The sequence below is a fragment of the Halichoeres trimaculatus genome, unplaced genomic scaffold (assembly GCF_033239565.1).
Source record: "Halichoeres trimaculatus isolate MK-OKI-2021-1 unplaced genomic scaffold, fHalTri1.1 fHalTri1_scaffold_13, whole genome shotgun sequence".
Taxonomy (NCBI): Eukaryota; Metazoa; Chordata; class Actinopteri; order Labriformes; family Labridae; genus Halichoeres; species Halichoeres trimaculatus.
The window spans coordinates 10201034-10213671 of record NW_027437191.1 but is presented as its reverse complement, the minus strand read 5'-3'; the positions used below and the strand labels follow the sequence as shown (position 1 = coordinate 10213671).

The following is a 12638-nucleotide window of genomic DNA, read 5'->3' as shown; positions in this document are numbered from 1 at the left end:
TGAAGATGAGCTGAGGCGTCATAATTTGAAAACCAAGAATAGTTTGATGAAACTAAAAAAGGCTTAAAAATCTGTTTTCTGTGACTCTCTTTGGTCAAGACCGCGTCAGGAGGGGCTGCAGGCTGAGCTGTCAACAACAAACCTGCTCAGTTTATCAGAAGATGTCAAATTTGTGAACAGCAGAAAAAAAAGACCTGATTAAAAGGTAAAAACTCTAAATAAAATGATTTCCACTCTATACTTCTCTCTGACGCTCTTTCGTAAGACTTTAAAGGCTGTGAACTGACTTACTGTTAGCATTAGCTTAGCTTTTTTCTTTCATTAAGTTAGTTTTTAGTTTTTCATGCCTTTATTTGGAGAAGACAGGACAGTGGATGGAGCAGGAAACCAGGTGAGAGATTGGGGAGGGACATTCAGGAAAGGTACCACAGGTTGGATTTGAACCTGGGCTGCTTGGTTGAAGGCTTTCCTTATGGGGCGTGAAAAACTAGTTTGGTCGTCTATACCCTTACGTCTTTACTTCTATTTGTGGTGACAAAGGGTTAAGGTTTGAAAAATAACTTTACTGCAACAAGAAAAATATGAAGGAAGTTAGCTGGAAATGTTTTTCACCCAACAAGCTAAAAACTGCAGACAGTTTGGGTGTTTTGGGCTAAATTTATAATGTGATTTAAGTCTTAGCACAATGAATGGATTCAAAGATTATTTTAATATCAACATGTTTGATCAGGATCACTAACAGTTAGCTTAAAAGCAGGCGGGAGGAGAGAGGAGTGTGTGTCATGGCTGCTCTGAGTGTGTGTGTGTGCTATAATGTGAGGGTAATTATCACTTCGCCGTTTAGCTCTTCCTCCTGCACGATGCACCGACTCTCAGAGCAAAGTGGAAGCATGAAAACATGATTGGAATCAGTGACTCATTTTCTGTTTCTCACCAGCCTACAATACCACCCACCCAGGCACAGCTCTGAAGCACACACACACACACACACACACACACACACACACACACACACACACACACACACACACACACACACACACACACACACACACACACTCTTGCACACATACTGGCTCACGCTAACAGACACATCTGCTCGGCGTTCCACGGTAAGCCGGCTCTTGATGTGCGATCTCTGCAGAGCTTCTCCTCCTGTGTCACCAGCACCTCCATGCTTAAGAATCTCCTCTTGGGGAAAAAAAAAAAAAAAAAGCTGAGTCACACATTAAAGTGTGATTCCACATCAAGCCGCACTCTGCTCGCTCCTCCTCACGCAGAATAGAAAGTGGAGCACACATAATAAAGGAGCCATTAGTGCAGCCATGACTGAGCCTGCATAATGAACACACTCCCTCTGAATGTTGGATATTCAGCTGACTCTGGTTTCCTGGAAGACTTCCGCTTGTTTCCACTAACCCACGATGAATCCTGGCATCCGCTCCCTTCATGGCTGTTTGTCGGTATCTTGGCTGAGTTGTGACAAAGTATCTTCTTTGTGCTGAGGATGACTTCAGGTTGTTGGGTGCTCTGCTCTAACTGAGGAAGAGGAAGCTCCAGAATAGAAAGTCTATGATTGGATCTCTCATTGAAATCTCTTTCCGTGTGAAGCAAATGTGAAGCAAACAATCAGCTGATGTCTGTAGACAGAGGATTCATGGTTTGGGGTTCACAGACGAAAACCTCATACATGATAAAACCTCAGGGTGAGGGTACGACCTGAAGTTCATATCATGGAGGAGCTTTTCAGATTGTGTGGTAATAAATATTCAAACATGTCCACTCACTATAAGCCAGCCCTTATAAGTGACATTTCGCAGTCGCAGACTCAAACAAAAGTAACAGGACTGCAGGATAACCTCACAGATTCAGACAACTGCTTTACTATTTCAGTTGTGAATTAGTCTTTTGTACACCACTGCTAAAAACACACAATTCCTTATACGGGTGTTTCAAAATGAATGTCTTTTTAACTACCAAGTAACTTAGGACCTTTATTTTGAAGGTTTTTTTCTGAAATTAAACGTGAATAAAACATGTTGATCAGATAAAAACTAAAATTCGACATTACTGTTAGTTGGGAAACTGTTATGAAGGATAAAAATGACTGATATTACACCAAAAATAGTCAAACTAGAAAAGCTCTCAGAGAGCACAGACCTCCACCAAGCATATTGTGATTGTCACCAACACTTTAGTCCTACTTTAATGTTATACTCCCTTTAGCAGACTGTCTGCTACAATTTGGTGTTAGTTGCAGGTTTGTTCGATAATTTGTTTCCTGACATTGTTAAAAAATTATAATGACCCAGAACATATTTCTTTTCTGGATCTTAGTATCCAGAATATTGCCAGAATCTGGATCGTACTTTTACATCTGTCAGAAACGATGGTGACCTTGTCTTGTATTGTTTTGCAAAGCAAACCGACCATTTATCATGCAGTTATATACACATATGGTGAAAACGGCCCTATCTCACAATGACAAAGAATCCTTAAAAAAAATCCTGGATCAAGATGGTGATCCAGATCACCTCCAAAATTTAATCACTTCTTTCTTATCCCATTTTGAACATTTCCTGAAAATTTTAGACCTAATGCCAGCCACAATAACCTGACAATTCCAGAAAAAAAAACAATTTTGAGGTATTATAAGACAAAATTCAAGGTTTTTCTTAGACCTGCTGAGAGAAATGTGCTTCTTCGCATTTCTTTAAATTAGAATAACGTCAAGAACATAATTAAGTGAAACTCTTGTAACACACTGGCAGATTTGTTTTTACTCTTTAAGCAATTGAGGCATAATTATTGTCTCATGATATCATAAAAGAAGATTTTTCTCTAGACTCATCATGCTAATGTTACTCTTTTAAATGTAAGTAACTTTGTTTGTTTTTTAAATCAAAATTAAATTAGACATAAACACAAGCTCATATTTCAATTTTTGGCATGTACCTACATCCAAAATAATTTTCTAAGCCAGTTTTTTCTTTTTTTTTTTCTTTTTTAGAAAGTTCTGGATATTTGTGGATTTAGATCATCAACCTGTTCACTCACCTTCACCTCCATCTTCCAGCAGCGCATCAGCACATCAAAAAATGAACAACTTACACTGAGTTTAATTTTACTTTCACAAGGTTTTTGTTTAGCATATGACAAGAACCATGAAGTATTTAGTCAAATTTACGGCAGTTTTGCTAAATTTTCTTACAGCCCTTACAAAGACAAGAAAGAAACTGCTGTGTCATGAAAGGAAAGAGTTTTATCTCCATTTCTGTTTGGTTGTGCCAACTCCAGATGAGGCAGCTCCAGAGAAATAATAATAACTCTTAGTTATGTTTACAGCCTGATGCCGTACTCCCGTATGACTCTCGGTGCAGTGATGCAGCAAAAAAAAACAAACAAAAAAAAGAGTGCAGGGACTCATTCAAAGCCAGAGACATCTCCACTGATGATTCAAATAGATGAAAGTTTTAAACAGCAAATATCTGTGACATCTTTCCCAGCCTATCTTTAATAACCCATGTAAAGATTTTTTTATTTCTTCTGATGTAAAATGTTCTCATTCACAGAGTTACAAAGTTCTCACACTCTGTTCCCGGACCGAGGAACAGGCTGAGCTGTTCTGTTCCAGCTTCGAGGAGCAGAGTGAGCACACACACTGCATCCAGCAGCTAATCTGACATCAGAGCCATCATGTCCCACTCAAACCTAGCAGGGACTGAGCATGCCAACGTTGGGATTAGGACATAACTGAAACATCTTTCATCTGCTGCAGGTTGAGATTTCTCTCATGCAATATGCTGCTCAGGATAAGAAAGTCAGCACAAGGCTCAGAGAAGAAAACATGGCTGTCATTAACCCCTGCAGGGATGAGTGTTACTGCTGCTCAGTGCGTGGATTAAAGATGGCAGCAGCAGGAATGGACAGCTGGGTCAGGTCATGTTCTGATGAGGATATAAAGGAAAACATCACTTTAGCTTTTAGCTGGTTACATCTGCTGCCCCACGGGTCAACCTGAAACAACAGCAGCAGCAGCAACAGCAGCAGCAGCATTCTGCTCCACAGATTACAGGTACACCACACGCATGAGCACGGCTTCATGTGCACAGGTGTGTGTGCGTGTGTGCATGTGAACAGCAGGCTGGCCGCTGGCAAATGATCCCAACTAGTGGTGGCCAGCTGGTGTGTATCTGTGCGTGCTTTAATGTGTGTGAGGAGTTCTTCTGCTCACTGAAGACACACACACACACACACACACACACATCCTTTAAACCACACTGTGCACTGGTATTTTATCCTAATGTCAATTTCAAATATTTTGCTCATCCAGCCTAAACTTAAAGTTCAAGTTGTTTCCTGGGGTGTTTTTTCTTTGAAAGAAGGCTGAGGGGAGACGAGATGAGGAGAAGAGATGACACACAGCAAAGGGTTGTGAAGATGCTCGTGCAACCGGTGCAATGAGGGCTGCTGCTTCTCTGAGTCTTAAAAGTGCCTATAAATAAAATAATTTGACACTTTTTTCATCAAAAACACAAACATATGGATTCAAATACTTAAAACGCAGAAACAAGAAACAAAGTTTTAGATTCAACTTGAAGTCCCACTTTTTTTCTGTTTTAGAGTCATAATACAAAAGTGTAGTTTCTGCACTGGTAGAATTTTCTCAATGTGATTTATTTTATTGATTGAAACTGAGTATATTGCTTCATAATCCATTAGTACCCTAAATTAGAGATTTGCATCTCTTTGTTGCGAGACAAAACATTTCCTTTGGGGTTCATGATAGCTATGATCCAGTTAAAGGAAGTAATATGAAAACATAAACTACTTGGTTTGAGACTGGGTTTGATTTTATTTGGTGCATCTCAAACAGATAACTTCATGAAGTCAGTTTTTGATGATAAATAATAGCTTTAGTACTTTGCCCAGAGACGAAAGATCTGCAAACTGTACAAACAAAAATCTGACATAATGTATGAAACGCGAAAGCCTTACACTCCCATATCAGAGTGCTTCATTATGAAAGCTAACGCTTGGTGGACCAATGGGAATATTTGCTTCAACAAACACTGCAGCCCCAGCTTCTCTGTACACCTCACTAATTGTACTTTGCAAAGCCTTGTTCACACTCAAAACACAATGATTCCCCCAAGAGACACAAATTAAAGCCAATTAAACTATAAAAGACACAGAAAACACACTCACAGTGCCTGAGAGCAGTCTGTGTGTGTGTGTGTGTGTGTGTGTGTGTGTGTGTGTGTGTGTGTGTGTGTGTGTGTGTGTGTGTGTGTGTGTGTGTGTGTGTGTCAGACAGCAGAGAAAAGCTGCTGTATTAGAAAACAAAGTGACTCTCTGTGATTGTTGTTACTGACACTAGCTCCACAGTTCTTGTTAGACTGTGTTGAAACAAATTAACCATTTCACAAAAAGCCGTCACTCCCAGCTTGACTGTCGGATCTTAAACCTGAGGAATAAAACATCCAAGGATCCTGAGATTTTGGTGAGCTTTGGCTGGAGGAAGTGATCCATGTTTGGGTTTTGGGTTATTTTTTGGGGGGGCCGCTGTTAAAGCTTGTGTCATTAAAAAGGTTTTATCAAAAGAAAGGTGAGGTTTGTCTTTCTGCTGCTTTACTCATTCCCCTTTCTACAATCTGTGCAGACAAGCAGACCTTTAAAAAGATTGTTCATGGAGAGGTTGCACAATGCAACAGTGATTTTAGTCGTTGTTCCTCATTGCAAGCTAACAAATGCTAGCTGGATAGCCACCCAAGCTAGTGTCATTTTTGTGAGCAGCAGAGGCTCAAACTCAGAGTCTCACAAGACACACAACTTTCATGATTCAATACTTTAAGGCCACACCATTGGCTGGTTTGTAATAGGGAAGGGTACCGAATTAGGTACTTTTATAGGTACTGACCGAATTCTATCAAAAGTACCGGGTACCGATTCATGTAAAACCAAAAGGTACCTTGTTTAGGTGCCTAAACGCATCCCTGTGACTGTGAGGGAGTGGAAGAGTGGGCAATTTTCCATGCCAGACATGAACACAGCATTGCAAGGTTATATATTGAAGAATAAACATGTTAAATTGAAAAAAATATTCATTTTATTATCTAAAAAATGATGTTTTTTACCACATAAACACAGAAAAGTATCGAAAATTGGTACTGTTGAGTACCGATACAGATTGCCAGATACCGGGCATCGGTACCGTATCATTTCCAATGTGGTACCCAAGGTACCAATCCGTAGTTTGTAGTTAGTTTAACTGATCTAGGATAACACTGACAGGTGCACTAAGATCTTTCGAAGCAGCTCTGCTTCAGATCAGTAAATCTTTACACCTTTGGACTAATTTTGATGCAAGTTATGCTTTTTATTTTAAACAACAGGAATAAGAACAAATAACTTCTTGTGCCAACATTACCTGCACGTTGTCATTGGTTTTTACCATGTTGGAAGTGTAACTGTTATTTGTGTTGGGAAAAATGGCACTAAAACAATGGTGATACTGTTTTTCAGCAACAGGTTATCCAAGTTATTACTGCTTGAAACGTGACAAGCTCATTACCATTACCAAAAGTAAAATGTGGCCCTTTGTTTTGTACTGATATCTAAAAGCTGTTACCTGACCTGGTTTATTCAGCCAGGTACAGGACAGGATTTGCAAACAAAAAGTGTTTTCTTTTTTGTCTGATTGTCCTTCTTTGGTGAGGGGAGAGGGTTGTCAAACACAGAAGTAATGATGACTGACTTAAGGTAGAGTACAATGTCATGGTAAGCCAATCAGCACCAGTGTTCAGGTAGGTGAGTGTTGTTACGGTAGACTGTAAAAAAAATGGACGTCATCTTGCTCGGGTCGGAGTGAGGTCGCCACAAAAACTCCTCTCCCTGGTGGCTGGCTGCAGTATAGGTCAAAAAATCTGTGTCTCCAGTAATTCCAGATGGGTTGTGGTCAAACTTTAAAGTAATACACTTTGTAGAAATGTTTCTCACATCAGATTGTTGTGGTGATTTGAAGATATTATTTGGCTGCTTTTTATCGAAGTCCCCTGTTTTCTGAAAAGTTTCATTTTCATTAGCTATACAAGGTCAAAAACAATGTTTTACGTCACATTCAACGATGATTGACTGCTGCTTTTCTCGTGTATTTTTTTCGGGGATTATAAAATATGTTGAGAGGTAGAGTCAAGAAGTGATTAGACTCTTGAAAGAAAAAAATAATTCTTCTTTTTGTCACCCAGCTCCACTCAGATTCTCCCAGAATCCCTCATCATCTTTACTGCGCAGACTCTGGCTACACAATTGCTACAATGGCTGCGCCTGTGACGGAGGAATTTTGGCTTCAAAACCATACAATGGTGAATGGCGGAGCCATGCTATCCACTCTATATACAGTCCATGGTTGTTACAAACCTCAATGCACCACAAACATCCACACAAGAGAGCTAGATGCGACAATGGCGAGTGGAGCTGTGTGCCAAGTTAAAACCAGCGTTTTCGGGACAGAAGCAGATACACTACTTCAACGTCATTAATGTAAAAAGCAGGAACATACATGTGGGGTGTATATTATGTACCAGAGCACAATAACTCCTTTCCCTGGTAGCTAATTACATTTATGAAGGAGTGATTCTGTTACTTCTTCAGTTACTTTTTTGGGAAAGTAATGAGTAACTATAACTAATTACTTTCTCAAAGTAATTTGCCCAGCAATGCATAGCAATTGCCACAACCATGATTATGCAAATGTTTCTCAGCTTCCTGTTACAGAAGACTAAAAGCTCAATCCATTACATTTTGTGTAGTAAATAAAGAAATGCAAAAGTTATGTCAGGCAGCTGCAGGAGGCAGATATTCAGAGCGTTAGGACAGGGGAAACTCCAGAATGAGCCCTTTTACTGCCCGTACAGCTGCTGTTAGCATCAGTGTACATTTCTTTTATAATATAATGAGAGTAAACATGTGCATGTGTGGATGAAAATGAGTGTAAGTCTGTGTAAGAGTGAGAGTGGTACCTCTTGTTTTCAGCGTTTCAGGATCTTTATTTCCTCCACATTGCTTTGTGTGCAGCCAAAACACAGGCCCTGCAGGGACACAGAGACGCTCAATTATTCATCCAAACTTTTAATAAAACATGAACATCAGCTGCGAGCGCCAGAGCTTTCATTCACAATTATTTACAATAAAATAGGTCTTTCCATTTTTTTCCCCAAAATGCTTTGAGACAACGCCAAGCGAGCCTTAAACTCTGTTAGCACAGCTAGCTTCACTGACCTGTTAAAACAGAGGTATGACACAAACAGGTGTAAGAGCAGACTGACAGGAAGAGGTTACTGGAATAAATGACTGCAGGTCACTCAGATGAGGAAAATCTCACCTGGCTGACACAGAAACGGGTCGACACCAAAACAATACGTCCTGTTTTTTTTTTAAACAACAGGTTTCTGTGAAGAGCCCACGAGCTGCCAGCTCTCATCAGGAGCTGAGAGACAGCCTCGCCACAGGCAGGTGGATTTTAGAAACCCATTTATTCACCTCTCCAGGTGTGAAGGATGAGACGCTTTAAAAATGCAGGCTATCAAGTATGCTCGAAAAACATCCCCTCTCAATGCCAACTGCAGAAATAAACTCTCTTTATATGCAGAATGATGGTTATTCAGAGGGTTTGTGATGCTTTAGAGAAGAAGAAGAAAAGACCAAGGTATGCTCAACAGGAAAAAAAAGGTAATCAGAAAAGAAAAAACAGAAGCAGAAGAAATATTCTGATCTCTCAGAGTGAAATCGTCAGAGAAGAGGGGATTCACATATAATCAAATATCACAGTGATTACAGGAACTAATGGAGAACAGCTTGACATTTGACTTGTGCAGGTGTGGGAGTGTAAACAAGACTTGAGTCTCAGTTTCACTGTAAATAGAAAGTTCCTTAGAAGCTTCACTCATTCTGCTGCCAGTAGTATGAGGCTGAAAAAGAAACAGACTTTCTTGTGATTAACATCTCTTATACTTGCTGAAACGTCTCAAATTAACAGAAAGTCCAAAGTCAAGCTTTGTTAGGTCTATCCTTGAGAAAAAAAATACTTTTCAAATGTTTTTTTGTTAAATGGAGGTGGGATCCATGCTTTTTGATGAATTCCAGGAAGTCAGGAAATATAAACGCTGATTGTCTTAGTGACTCAGCATAAAGCAGATTTGTGTCTCAGTGTAAATGTCTGATCGGGAACAGATTGTTAGCTGCTCTTCATGCAGATTTCTGTTTGTATAGAGAAATAAATCCTCCTCAGATTACCAACCACGGGAGATGGGATGTTATTGCGTTGGAGTGTGTTCCTCCTGATTTTGCTCTCCATACACACTCCTATCCTGCAGACACCAAAACCTGCTACACTGACGACAGAAAGCAGAACACTTTTCATACCAAGGTTCAGTTTTAGATCAAGCGGCAACTTCCAGTCCAGAAAGATGAGACAGCGCAGAAGTGCTAAAATCTGCTGTTTCTTGAGAGACCGCAAGAGGCTGGCTACGGGGGGTTCCATTTCAGAAAAAGGCGGGTACTACAGGGAGACTATTTACATTATATAAACATTAATTATACAGTCTAAAGCAGTTTGGTACGGTACGGCTTGGCACAGTTTGGTACAGTTAAGCCTGAACCCGTTTGCGTTTCCACCCCTCATGGTAGGCGGCCTGTAAGCCGGGCGTCAAAAGCCACATCTGTTAAAGAATAGCGTGACGTCATAGCAGGGCGACACAGTGTACCCCACAAATAAATCCAACAAAGAAGAAAATGCGACACAGTAAACAAAGAGCAGTGATGGACGACATCCAGCAGCTATTTTTCTTTGTGAGTGGCATGGGGCTCTTAAACACAAAGTGTAATCAAACTTCGTTTCAGAGAAGTCTGTGAGCTGCCAGGAGAAATGCAGCTGCTGTCGCATGGTAAGTGACAATTCTTTTGACCAATCAATGGTCTGTGGGGTTGTTGCTCCACCTCGCGAGAGCGGATCTGTTTAGACTGGCACCCCTACGTAAGGGTCCCAAAAAGTCTTGGTTATTTGGGGATCTGTCCCGGGATAAGTCAGTGAAAATGCCACAAAATGCGCGCTGTACCGAGACGAACCACGAAACGCAACTTATGGTACTGATTAGATGTTTTAAAACCTAGTGATTGAGATTTCTCAACCTTAAAAAGCCTGACCCTTTAAAAAAATAGCCAAAAAATGATATTATTTAGGAACTGAGATTTTTATTTATTCTTCTAACAAAATTCACAAAAAAATATGCTAAAAAAAAATTTTTAGGATGTTTTTTTTTTGTATTACATTGGATAAATCGGGCAGTTCTGGCAGCTTTTTTGGTAAAGCTTTTTGGTGAACATGCATTCTTTCAATGCAGAAAATACTTATTTAAAGAAAAAAGTCACAATTTTGATTTATTCCTATCACAACTTTTTGAAAATTAGCAATGATTTTCCTGTAAAAAAGTTTGTGGATGATTTCATGAGAAATCAAAAGTTTCAAAATACAACAGATGCCTGTAGTGGTATGATTATCCTAGAGGGAGGATATTTTTTTTTTCTTTAAATATTTTTAAGAGGTTTCTTAGAGAACTTTTCATCTTGTTGATGAGATAGAGGTATTTAAAAGTCATGTATAAAAATATTGCATTTGTTGCTATAGGGTTAAATTCTCGCAGCAAAACCACCAAAAAAGGGTTTCATGAATTTGACCTGGGGTTATTTTTTCAGATTTTCAGGGTCTGAATGAGACTGTAGACTTTCAAACCAGAAGTGACAAATCTTTCTGCATTGTCATCTTTTATATCACAGTCCACAGTCAGTGTTGATTTGGACACCTACTGACAATGTTTTTATTCCCAGTAACTGGAAATAAAGATGAATATTTTTTTCTTTAAAGGATTAGGTTGAGTTAAGGTTTACAAAGAACTTTCTTTAAAGAATAAAAAGTTACTCTTCAGCTAGGAACATTTACTTTCTTTCTTCAAAGACTCAGAATGAATTTACTAAAACAATATTTCTAACATGCAGAACACGGAGCTTATCTACTTCTGTCCCTCTGGCTCTTACCGTTCCTGTAGTTTAATATCCCACAGGTTTTGTGCTGGATCTTAACTGACCATGTAAGATAAAGCACTGAGACTTTTCTGCCTCTTTCTATTTACAGACTTATGGAGATGCATAGAAAACCATAAAAGACAGTTAACACATTTTTAGAGCTTGCTGGAGTATCTGGTTGTAGGGTCAGTTTTCAGGCCTGACAGAATTTGATGCTCTCATCTCTGTCTCTTGTCTCTATCACTTTATCTCTTTAAATAAAGGCAAAAAGGTAGAAAACCTTTAAAGATACATCAGAGGAATGAAAGTTTTACAGATGAGAAGCATGCTGTAGGGAACATTACGCCACCTTTCAACAGGGTGACCTTGACATATCAGAAACTGTCAGTTAATAATAATCCAGCTCTGTCTTGAGAGAATGTAGGAGCAGGAGTGAAGTTTTTAAATCACCGGGTGTTAAGGTAACTGTTCTCGATTTAAAGGCTAGAGAAGGAGCAAAAAGTACAACCTGTACCCACTCAACCACAAAGTTTAGTGAAGATAATCAGAAAGGTTGTAGCCTCTCTTTAAATAAAATTATCATCTGATAATTAAAACAACTTTTAAAGTTATTATGCTCAGAGGATGCTCACATCAAGACACTTTAACAGGCAAACCCAGAGCACAGAGTTTAAAGAGTTTGACTTCAGAGTTAAAGATTAATCTCCAGCTGACAGCAGTGGATAAACTTTACAGTGAGACATCTCTCTGTCTGACAGTGGCTACACAGAGCCGTCATTGTGAGGCAGCAGAGCTGGGGTTAACTGCACAGCACGCCTCCAAACTGCCCTTTATTTACAAAAGACGAGCTGTCACCGCCGCCAGATGTGTTGGACGCCATTAGCTGCTGATCTGACTTTAAAGCTCAGCTCTGCTAATCTAATTTAATCTGTCTCTGTGGCTTCACTGGTCACTGGAGCAGAGCTGTGATAAAGTTGCAAGTGCACGCAGTCTTCATCTTCAGTGTGATGCAACTGATTGTTCGGTGGCGGCAGCAGCTTCCTGTTGCTGCAGGGGGGGATTGAATGAAGGGTTGATTATGTAAAAACTTCCTGTTACTGGTGAACTTAAGCCTCGTCAGGTTTGGTGATAGGAGTGTTGAAAGTCAACTGTTTTGTTTTTCTTGTCAGTCTTATCAATCTTTAGTAAGATGGATAAGCAGAGAGCACAAGGCATGATGGTAAATGATCAACGATGAGCATAAGTTTGTGTGCAAGTTGTTATCCAATGATGCTCATGCACAGAAATTATCATCCAGCCCTACCTCAAACATGCTTTTATCGGTATTACTAGCTCCTCGCTCTGGGTCAAACATCATTTAAACATGAAACTTTTCTTTATTCAACTCATCTTACTGTTGTTTTCAGTCAACGGTATAAAAGCTTCAGCTCTTCTCATATATGAGCTCTGTGGCTGAATTCTCTGATTTGGTTTAAGACTCAGATCTCTGGCAATTCTCACTTTTCTAAACAATGCTCTGTCAGCTTTTGTGATGAGGCTGCACCTATATGCTTAGTTCA

At 39.7% G+C, this 12638-nt stretch overlaps 1 protein-coding gene across 1 annotated transcript in view; it reads right to left on the bottom strand.

Annotated features, from left to right (window-relative positions):
* Positions 1-12638, bottom strand: part of fynb (FYN proto-oncogene, Src family tyrosine kinase b) — a 121732-nt gene that overhangs the window by 89294 nt on the left and 19800 nt on the right. Inside the window, exon 2 of the mRNA XM_074684710.1 lies at positions 8022-8090. The gene's annotated coding sequence lies outside the window, so the exon portion shown is untranslated. The remainder of the gene's footprint in view (positions 1-8021; positions 8091-12638) is intronic.